This window comes from Bicyclus anynana, chromosome 1 (assembly GCF_947172395.1).
Source record: "Bicyclus anynana chromosome 1, ilBicAnyn1.1, whole genome shotgun sequence".
In the NCBI taxonomy this organism is placed as follows: domain Eukaryota; kingdom Metazoa; phylum Arthropoda; class Insecta; order Lepidoptera; family Nymphalidae; genus Bicyclus; species Bicyclus anynana.
Window position 1 is genome coordinate 9,597,766 of NC_069083.1, and position 12,134 is coordinate 9,609,899.

At 32.5% G+C, this 12,134-nt stretch overlaps 1 protein-coding gene across 2 annotated transcripts in view; it reads right to left on the reverse strand.

The window, feature by feature from the left end:
- LOC112046907 (uncharacterized) overlaps window positions 1-12,134 on the reverse strand; it is a 67,021-nt gene that overhangs the window by 39,076 nt on the left and 15,811 nt on the right. The window lies entirely within an intron of this gene.

The following is a 12,134-nucleotide window of genomic DNA, read 5'->3' on the forward strand; positions in this document are numbered from 1 at the left end:
ACACCGCAGTATTGGGTCGATACTTCATTTGGCGGTAGTGCCTATCTGATCACAACTCAAGCCTCTTAGCAGACTAAAGCGGATTATTGTGCAAATATTATTTATTATTATAAACTTATACAAAAAAGAACTCTTAATTAAGTTTGAAAGGTCGTGACAGTAAACGATTGCATGATCACAGATGAACGATATCCTCAAAAGAGGATATATAATATATTTTAATGTTATTAATGTTAATAGTTTAAAATTAAATTCATTAATTTGGATGAAATAAGACGGGTGGCAGGGGTAAGTGGGCAAAATCTGCAAGGGATCGGGAATTGTAGAAACGTTTGGAGGAGGCCTTCGTCTAAAAGACAATCACAAAAATTTTGAATAAAGGCTCTTATTATTATTGTTATTATTAGTATTATCTTATTATAATTTGAAAAAGAAATAGTATTCGAATTAAGAGGATACAAAATGCGTTTTATCATGATAATTAAGTTTATTCTTTAATTAATTATTATTAAAAGAAAATATCAGGTTAACTTGCGACGGTACTAGGTAAAAATTACTAAACCTATATGACTTTTAGTTTTATAATATTTTGTTATTCTATTTAATCAAATAAACTAAACTAAACTACATTGTGAGTGGCTAAAAATGACTATTGATAATCCTATAGATAATAATTAATAAAAGTATTTTACAATAGTATTTACAAAATACTAATGATATTAAAAAAGAAATCTAAAAACAAGACACAAAATCAAATTAAAAAAAAAAATACGAAATTCAAATTCATAAGCTGTCTTTCATTGTAAACAAGATAAGTCATATCTTTGTATACGATCATATTGAGTCTTGTACGAATTTCGATCATTGAAATAATGATCATTCCTTAACCAAACTGTACAAATCAAATCGTAACTTATCTATCATAAGTTTAAAGCAAGAATGATGTCACTGAAAAGATAAAGCTAAGAAAGGATGAAGTAAAAGTTCGCAAAGTACGTCCAATATTGTGTTGCCCTAGAATACAACCTCTTGGCAAACTGACGTGAGTAATGCCAAATTGTTTCACGTACGCGCGTAGAATATGCCAATACTGAAAAGGCGGTAGAGAGAACATCAGTATGTGACCTCGAATCTTGTATCCACGTCTCGACAAAAATGACTTGCATCAGTCCTACTTAAAAAGTAGCGACCTTGCGTTAATCCCTACACAATACCCGATAAAGGTGTAAAAAAAGAAAACAGTTCCTGTCTGCATACAGACACAAAATAAGTGTCAGACGCCCTTTATAACTTGCTTGGTACTTATATTAAAGTTCAAGAAGACATTTACAAGGGATGTATAATTTATTGCTACAATGATGCTTTTTACTGGGTTTATGACGTTTTTAACAACAATAACAAGCCTATATATTTACTGGTATGTTTATCTGCTCATATATATGTACTAGTATATATGTACTGGTATATTTCCACTAATACATGTAAGACAAATTTGGCGCTTCGTATTTAATTTTAAGAAAAATGCTCGTTGAAAATTACTCTACATTGATTCTGTCATTGATGAATGACCTGTTAATTTTGAAATTAAATAAGTACCTATATTAAACAATTATGATAACGCGAAACTCTTTTGATAATGATCATACTTGTACCAGGTTGTACCAAGCAATTACTATGGGACAACAAAGTTGTTTGAGCTAACAATCAATTACATTAAAGCTGTCACTTATAAAACGGTATGGATGCTAATGTAGATATTGTAGTGACCAATATTCATCACGTTTTCTCTTTCGAAAATGAATATGTAGGTCACAATCACAACGGAACATTATTACTTACTTTGATTATCTCGAACGAAAATGTACGTACTGCAGCCAATGTGGTTAACCTGAAGGACCATATATACCATTTAATATAATTAACCTTAATAAAATATTTAATTTATACGTTTTTTTAATTTATAATCATTAATTTACAAATTTATAATCAATGTTTTTATTTTTCAAATCAAAGCCCTACATTCGGGAAATCAAAAAGCTATAAAACCAAAAAAACATTATTTTTAATTTTTATTGAGTTTGTTTTGTATATTTTATTCGATATACTCAATTACGTATTCATTTTCAACTGTTAACCTCTTTCGATAACACTAACTGGTCGGCTGCCATTTAGTGAACATAAATGAAATTGTAATTTATTACATACCTTTTCATATACCTACATTTTCGGAAACGAATATCTTTACAGAAGGGAAAGTCAAGTAGGTAAGTCATTTTTATTGAAAAAAAAGCTAGACAAACATTTCACAATTTTTTATCTAATGACAAATGTGTTTTTCAAAATAATTTTATACAAATTAATTTTACATGAGGGTATGCAAACCCAACTCTCAAAAGACAAGGACTTTTAAATATCAGATGTAAAAAATACATTATGAATGTTGTTTTACTCGTACCTGTTTCCTTGTAATAATAAAAGTAAAACAGCTTGTCATTTAGATTTAATAATAAAGCAAAAAAATACAATAGCTTCAACTTTTAACTGGAAGAACCGTGCACTTTACGATTACCATACCTTCACACTCATTTTATTTGAGTTAATTATGTAGATACACGTTACTCGTTTTATAATAGTTACTATCACCAACGCGAAACAACCTTGGTCTTCAGATAAAATTCATTAATATGAATTTTGTTTTAAGTGTAGGTATACGTCTTTCTAGAGTTTCTAGCCTAATAATAATTACATTCATACTAGATATATACAAAATTCTTGTAAGAACAGATTAAAAATATACCTGGTACTTTCTTAGTACCTAAAATTATATTACGGCACATTTCTTTAATTTGTTTCCGGATTATGCATATTTAATCCAAATGGATGTTTCTGCGCCGATACAGCATATTAGATTTACGAGTTTTAATTCTTTTATCTCCAAATTGCGGTTCCAAATTGGTTTCAGTTCGTTATATAACTGAAGTGGAATTCCCTGGCGCTATAAAGATTTAATTCGAATGCAATTTGGCACTGATCGCGGTTGAGGCACTAAGCTTATGCAATAGAGCCTCTAGTAAACACACTAGTGTAAACTGACCCCGGCTTCAAACGGATTAACTGCTTACTTATCTAGATTATTATGCAGGCGTAGATAGTTCTATATAGGTCACACGTAAAATTATTATTTAGGTACAGTTCGGGAAATATCTAAGTTAATCAGGTTAATCATTTAATTTCTTCAATGTTTTTGACAACCTAACAGAACCTGTGTGTAAAATATTTTGAAGCATAGTTTAAAAAATATAGGAAGCGAAACAATAAGCATAGCATAAAAGATATAGGAAGCAAAACAATTATACATAATTGTATAATTGTTTTGCTTCCAATATCTTTTGAGGAAAACCATTGAAAGTAGTTGATGAAACAGATAGAAGTACGCATAACTCACTAGTAAGAAAAATGTTAATATCTAAAGTGCAAAGAAATCATATACTTATTTCTTATACCAATAATATAAAAGAAGCCACTTACGCTTACAATAAAAAACAACCCCGGAACTTACGATTAATTACTATACGAGTTACGACGCGAATTAATTTACAAGATTGGTCACCAGAGTGTATCGTTTATTGTAAATATAAAAGTTGATTACAAAACGGCCTTTTAATACCCTTGTAAATTGTATTGAATGTTATCAAGATGTTTTCGAATAATCTCATAAAAGCATTACCTAAAAGGCCATCAGAACATTGAAATGAAAGTAGGCCTTTGTTACAAAATAAGTTTCGGGCAGCACTCGTACGGAGTACTTCGGAGCGTATCAAGTATGTACAGTTACAAAGTGGGTGTAACACAGTAGCGATTAGAGATGCCAAGAGCTACATTTCACTCGATAGTAGATATTAGGTTACTGTGGAGGTCCGGAATGCGGTGGAAGGGCGTCTAGTGGAGATTTACTCGTGTGCGACTTTTCTTCATCGTGTGAATGCATGAACGTTGTTCTAGCGTAAACTGCGAAATATTGTTTTCAATTTGCTAAAATACATGAATAATTTTAAGCGTTGAACATTTTTCGTTAGTTTTATATTAAATGATGATGATGATGATAGCAATCTTAGAATAAGCTTTGTGTAAAAACTAACTGAAAACTTACAAAACACTAAATTGATGCCTCATAATTGTTAAAAATCTCTTAATCTCTCTCTTAATTGTTTGTGAGCCGTGATAGCCCAGTTGTGTGCATTTTAAGAAATTAAATATCACGTGTCTCAAACGGTGAAGGAAAAACATCCTGAGGAAACCTGCATAATAGAGAAAATTAATTCTCTACGTGTGTGAAATCTGCCAATTGGGCCAGCGTGGTGGACTATTGGCCTAACCCTTCTCATTCTGAGAGGAGACTCGAGCTCAGCAGTGAGTCAGGCTGTCATAGGGGTTGATACGAACATTAAAATCTGATTTATAAACTAATTGGAGTAAAAAATCGTCAAAGATCAAGAGAAAGTCAATCTTATGATTAATAATGGTAATGATCATTCACCTTAATAGTAATAAGTAATGGTTTGATATGTATAATATGAGTAACCTTAATAAGTGAAACGTATTCTTCGACTCGTTTGCCAATTGATCTATTGAACTACTTGTAATCGACATTAATGAGAAACGCAGTTGTATGTCAAGCTTGCCCATAATAAAGTTCTATTTATTTATAGTCCAGTAGATTATAATCGGAATACCAGTTCATACTTTCTTTTAAACTTGAATAGATTTCTTACGAACCATAATCTTTCGCCGCAAGGCTTATTTTATCTGACCTAAAATTTCAAAGCGATTGAATAAATCCGATAATAAGTTTTCTGAGAAACAATATCTAGTTGACCTTCCGAACGAAACTAAAACAAATTGCTTGGAAGATGGACCTTGAAGTATTTAAGGATCTAAATATGCTTCTTAATAAATTATGGACTTCAGTGTAACTAGAACAATTTCTGGTTTCTGTAGACCAAAATAAACGAAATTTAGTTACCAAAATTAAATATTTAGCAATATCTGAACAAATATATGCTCCAAAAAAAAAATATATTACAAGTCTCATACGGTGAAGGAAAAACATCGTGAGGAAACCTGCATACCAGAGTATTTACTAATTCTCTACGTGTGTGAAGTCTGCCAATCCGCATTGGCCCAACGTGGTAGACTAAGGCTTAACCCCTCTCATTCTGAGCGAAAACTGGTGCTCAACAGTGAGCCGAATATGGGTTGTTTATGATGATGATGCTCCAATATTTCAAGTTATCTAACCTTCACTTTACAAGTTTAACTTCAGTAAGAAACAGGTATCATTTATGGATCGTTACTAGATAAATGTCACAGAGAAATTAGTGCTGCATTCCTAATAAAGAATACGTTGTGAAAAAAACAACAACAATCGCGGGAAAGAACTAAAAGGTACCCACGTTCATTAATCATCTTCCAAAGCCATGTACCAACAATGACACGCTGTTGCAGGTCACATTCGTTACATAGAGTAATGTACATGTCGCAGATCCTCGTAATAGTTCATTATGTCTGTGGGCCATTTATTATCGTATCATCTTCGCTTGTTTGCCACAATCGATCGACAAAGCGTACATATACTAATGGGTTTTTTCTCCATCATATGTCTATATGTCTGACTATTATAGTACGAGATCCGGCATAAGAAATATAAACTGTTATTTATTTGGGATAAGAAATAAATGGTGGAAAATATACATTGACATTGCAAAAAAGTTGCGAAGTAAAATTGCGGCCGGATTAAATAGTACTTATCAATGATTAATTTTTTTAATAAATTTATTTAATCTACTTCCTTCATTGGTTAACTTAAAAAGTTGTATACTAGTTAAAAGAATATAGCCGACAGAGTTAAAAACTTAAAGGTTGCCTGCTTTCACACTGCAACTGTGTGCCTTATAGCACAGGTGTCTATAATACAAGTTCTTTCTTAGTTTAGATACCTGTTACTCATCCATTAATTATAGTGTTAAGCTATTTTTACCTATTATGTTACGGTTTTATAGAGAATAAACGATTATTATTATTATTATTATATAAACAGTTGAGTAACGTTATTTATATACCCTCATAAGTCGTCTAATATGTCAAATGAAAGCTCATTTAATGCCTAATGTAACTGTATTAAGTTGCCTTTGATCTAGGTTTCCTAGTTTTTGTGTAAAAATGTGACTGGTTGCATTTTAACTAGGCAACCTATTTGCAATGTGTCACTGTGAATATTTATGTACTTATCATTTATTTCTCATCACTAATAAATAACAGATGAGGGTATATATTTCTAATGCCGGATCTTAGACCATTAATGATACATATTTTTAGAGTTCCATTGTCAAGTGCTTAAGATGACATTTGTATAGATTTGTCTTATTTCTGTGTCACGTCAGTTTCTAAATTAAGAGCATATAGACTTAACCTATTCTGAATCAACAAAGGAATGTATAAACATACATACTTATATAAATATGGCGTCTATAACTGTATTCATTAATCATTTTCAGAGACACGTAACAAACTGACATGATGTTGCATATCACAAACACGTATTATATCTACGTGTCATAGATCTTCGTAATAGTTTATTATGCTTGCATGCATTATGGTATCATCTTCGCTTATTTGTCATACTCAATCGACATTACACTAATGGCTACCTTTCTCTTCAGAAAAAACTTCACATCAGACTATTAATGATTAGTTTTATCCGTAGCAGATGTACAAATGCCATCAAAAACAAAACTTGTAAAAATATAACAATTCTAGCAACTCTTCTACCGTAAAAAGTTGTGAGATTCGTGGTAGAGTTTCGAAGTCATTCTAGTCAACTAGCTAGTTGCTAAATGCTTTCAGGTAAACACTAAACAACCGCAAATTAGTATGTCAAGCAGGCAAGTCTGCGAAACGAAATCAAATACATGTAACAGTAACATTCCAATGACCTGCAACTCTATTTCGCATATTGAAATATCTCGTTTCGCTTTGAATGTTGTTCACTTACATTAGAATTACCGACAAGTCTCCTAAAGTAGCGCGCTTCTCGGATATATTAAAATAACATCACGGAATACCTTAATCATTTAGTAAGTACGGTACTTTTTTAAATTTCAAAAACACTACGTCATTTGGAAACTTCTCACCAATGCTGTACTTAGCTCTATTTAGACAAGAGCTTTCACATCTTGTCCTACAATACAAAAGTGAGATATAGTAACTCTTGTAGAGTTGTTAAGTATGTAATACATACTGAGTTATGCTTAGTATATATAATGTAAGTTACGTGTATGTCATCAGATAATAATGACTCATTGTTGCAAAAATAGCTCTACCTAACTTCACGTGCTTGAGATGAATCAACAAAAGTATGGCATAACGTTTACTTCATGCTCGGGAAATTTTGTTGTAACTAGATTCTTTACATCATTTATCATCCTTCACAATATTGCTTCTCTCCACCTCTTTTCTCTTCTATTAGCAAAAGACAGGACACGAGAATGAGAAAAATATTTCCACTACAATTACGGCGGTGTGGTTAATTAAATTAAATTAGGTAATGCCGTGTATAAAGTCATACTGAATACGATTATCTAACTGTAATGTACACAAAGCATTATTTTTTTTTACTTTAACAATAATAATAATTAAGAATACTTGCACAGACATAATCAAGTAGCCAAGATAATCCACCAACAGCTTGCTCTTCAATATGACCTTATCGATTTTGAGATGCCTTACTATAGGTACGACCCAGCGTCAGTTCTTGAAAATAGCAGTGCATTGCTCTACTGGGACCGAACGATTATCACTGACAGGTATATTGTAGCCAATAGACCTGATATAGTGCTAGTCGATCGGTCAGTGCGTCGTGCAATAATTGTTGATATTACTGTTCCACATGACGATAATCTGGTTAAAGCCGAAAAGGAAAAAGTATCAAAATACTTGGACCTTGCTCACGAGATTACCGCCATGTGGAATGTTGAGTCAACTATTATTGTTCCGATAGTTGTTTCAGTCAATGGTCTTATAGCGAAAACCTTCGACCAACACCTTAAGAAGCTTTCGCTTAACTGTTGGATCAAGAGTCGGATACAAAAGGCAGTGATTCTTGAGACGGCGCGTATTGTGAGGAGGTTCCTCACTCTGGAGCCCTGACCACCGGTTGCTTGGGCACTCAAATGTCCCGCAGCGGGAGGGTGAATTTTTTTTATAAATTTTTAATAATGTTTTGTATTTTATACTTATATTGTTAAAAATTTAAAAAAAAAGAAGTAATAAATAAATGAGAGAAAAATAATTAATAACTCTACTTAGCCAGTTAAAAATGTGCAAAGTAAATTTTAGTCATAAGAAAGCTGATACATAGTATGTAGGTAGGTAGGCCCGCGAGTTCGTTCGTATGAAATTGTATTTTTTCAACCACAGGAACCTTGGACTTTTCCTGGAGAAAAAGTATCCTATGTTCTGCTCCAAAGTCCAATATATCTCTATACCAAATTTTACCCAAATCTGTTAAGCGGTATGGCCGTGAAAAAGAACAGACAGACTTTCGCATTTATAATATTAGTATAGATACAGAAATGTTTTACTAAACATTGTATAGTCAGCTGTCGTTTGCGATTGTATCGCGCGGTTCTCCTAACTTTACCTACCACAGTCCCTATCTCAGGGTCAAGGAGGTCAGATGTCAATCATTTTGTATGAAAACCGATACTCAGTGGGGGTCAAAACAAATCCTAGTCTCACGGCAAGAATACTTTACCGTTATAGGTACATGTTAAATTAACCTATTGACCATCAATGCCTATTTTCTATTCGATTTCGATATACTCGTACATATTAATTGTCTTTCGGCAATATGTTATTGCCAGCAATAAAAAATCAATATATTTTTATGTTTCATCATCAACGGTAGCCGATCGTCATTGTCGAATTCTGATTAATAATAATCGAATACACACTCATTTTATTATAGGTTGATAATGAGTTAGTATACAGTCATGTTTACTATATTTTATTACTTTGTTAAAATGTAGTGAATTTATAAAATTTTAATTCAACGTTGTGTCCAAATTGTCAGTCAATTAGTTGATTAAGTTCCAAATTTTACATGTTACATTTTTAATATATTATTGGACAAAGAAAGGTAAGGGATACAATAGAGAGACAAGAAACGTAAATTATGATACAATAAAAAGATACTTAAAAAAGCACACTAGTTCGATGACAAGTAAGAAAATATGAACCTATTAATAATAAAAAAAACAGTCTTTTTAGCATATTAGTCAACTATATTATCATTCTAGACCATTTTAAAAAGTCATATTTGAACCAACACTATTGCATATTCCAGCAATATCTTTGTTCAGTCTGAATACATTAACCAATTCACAGCAAAGCGCCATAGTGCTATCAGGATAGTTCGCGTACACGGTCTATACGTGTCAAAGAGTTTACACAATAGGTTGTGTAGGCCGGTGCATTTCAGGGTGCGACGCAATGATTATTTTATAGGTACTATAGAATATAGATATGTTACGTGTCTACCACGTGATCCGAATATAGCGACTCCACTGAGAGCACACATTCACAATTTTGTGTTTACTTACATTATTTATTAATGTATGTATAGTTTTTAGACTTCCTAAACACACAACTCGACATTGTAAATAATATTTACGTATTGTGTAAATAACTTTCGTTCTTTAATAAGCGACTAAATGACATATTAACAACTACACATATTTGTCCGCCTCAGTTTTGATGCGCTAGTGCCATATCTCTAGTATAAAATATCGTTGGTGTGAGGCAAAGACGAGGGGTGCAGGTGGACGTTACCCCCCACTGACATTGTTACGTTAGTTTGCTTGAAAATACGAAAAACTATCCACGTGTTCTGGTATAAAATATTCTTTTCATTCTTCACAAAACCTTTGTTTCTGTATAATTGGTAAAACTATCGTGTGACGACACAATGAAACGTTTTATTACTTTGTATTTATCTCCGTTTGTCTTTAGGTATTCGTTTTAGGTATGCTTTTTAATCGTTGTTCGTGGAACGTTTTCTTATACAGTTATTATATCGTACAATATCATATACGAAAGTAATGATTTAGAGCATAGACTACACTGCCTTGGTGGACTTGTCTTGGACTCTGTATTCTGGTAATACAGAGTATATCTGGCATTAGACTCAATATTCTGGTAACACAGAGTATATCTGGCATTAGACTTAATATTCTGGTAACACAGTGTATAATCTGGCATGAGACTCTGTGTTCTGGTAATCCAGAGTATATCTGGCATTAGACTTTGTATTCTGGTAATACAGAGTATAAATGGCGATAGACTCTGTATTCTGGTAATACAGTCGTAAAAGTACCAAACCAAGTCCTCCAACCAAGGCAGCGTACTACAGGCTTTAAAGATTCACTCTCGTATAGGAGATTGTCCAGACAAGGTGTTAGTGATAATGCACTTATAACTAGATGTTAGTGCATTATCGCTAACATCTGGTAACACAAAAGCCATCGGGCAATACGCGTGTTTACGAGTTCTTAATGCATGTGGATACATAATTGTGAACTGATATTAATAAGTTCTTTCTTTCAAAGGTTTAAACAAAATCCAATTCAAAACTTTTACTTGGAATGGAATGATTCCAGAGCCTAATGTTCCCAGACCCAACCCCAGGGTTAAACTAAATGTTGATTTATTTTAACTTAAAAATCTTTAACGTCACTGCAAAACCTTTTTCGCTATCATAGTAATTTATAAAAATTAAAGCTTTGTCGATTGTAAAGTAACTAAAGATATTAATTTGTATCAAAGTTCTCTAAACATATCGAGACTAAGAAAAAAGCGAAGGGCAATGACCGCCCAGAACACTTCAGGGCGACCTATATTAATAGTCATCCGTTTTTATTTCATCAATCGGTTAGCCACAATTAAGCTTTCATAACTGGCTACTCCTGAACGGAAACATTTCACATAATTCATGGGCATAATTTCCATCCGATTCGTACATTTGTAAACACGAGAAACATTAGCACGCTTCCGTTACGTAGAAAGGGCCAATTCTGACCACTGCACTGCACCGGTTATGTTTATAAATGGATGTTTTCAATCGCAGGCAGTTATTATATACAATGTGAAAATAAACTTTCTCACAAAGACCAAGTAAGTAGTTTTACAACAAACGAGTGACCTGCCACGGTTTTGTTCGAGAAGAGTTCATAAACGCCTATCGTAATTTCTAGTTTAATATTGTTAATATCTATCATTTACGCAATCACATTAGTAAACACAAAGTTCCATCAATCTCAAAGTCAAAGTTCATTTATTTCAATTAGGCTTAGTTTACAAGCATTTTCGAAACATCAGGTAACAATATTATTAGATAATGGTGATAATACTTGCTCGAAAACTTAAAATTAAAGGTACGAGGATTCCAAAAGCGCCTTGTTCCGAGAAAAGCCTACAAGAAACTCAGCCAGGGTTTATTTTTTGTTTATCACCATTTTACAAATTGATTTAAGCAGTTAATTACCAGTCTTTTTATATACCTCTAATGCAACTTGTACAGTCTAAAGTAGTTATTTTTTAGGTAATAAATACACCTTTATACTAACAAGACTTGTGAGCTTGACATAACTTATCAAACAACTTTTATTTGCTTGTTTAAATAATTTAATGTTTGGTAGATTATTTAGCAATTTGCATGCACATGATAATATAATGCGATAAGCTGGTAGTATGCAGGTCATTTTCACTATATACGCTTCCTTTGTTGCATGCTAGACAGCCAGCAAAGGGTAACGCACTCAAGTCTTGCCGGCATTATCTAGACTTAATGCTATGTAAACAACGCTATATGCTAAACTGATAACGCTAATATATGAATCACAAGATAACTAAAGAATCACTACAAATATTTGCTGATCTTGATATGCTTAGGTATATTTTATCATATTAATGTTTATTGCTAATAATAGGACCATGTTTTATAATAAAACTTTTGTGCGGATGTTAAATATGATTTAATAGTTAAAACCCAAAAAGCGTATTGGAATGTCCTTCATAAA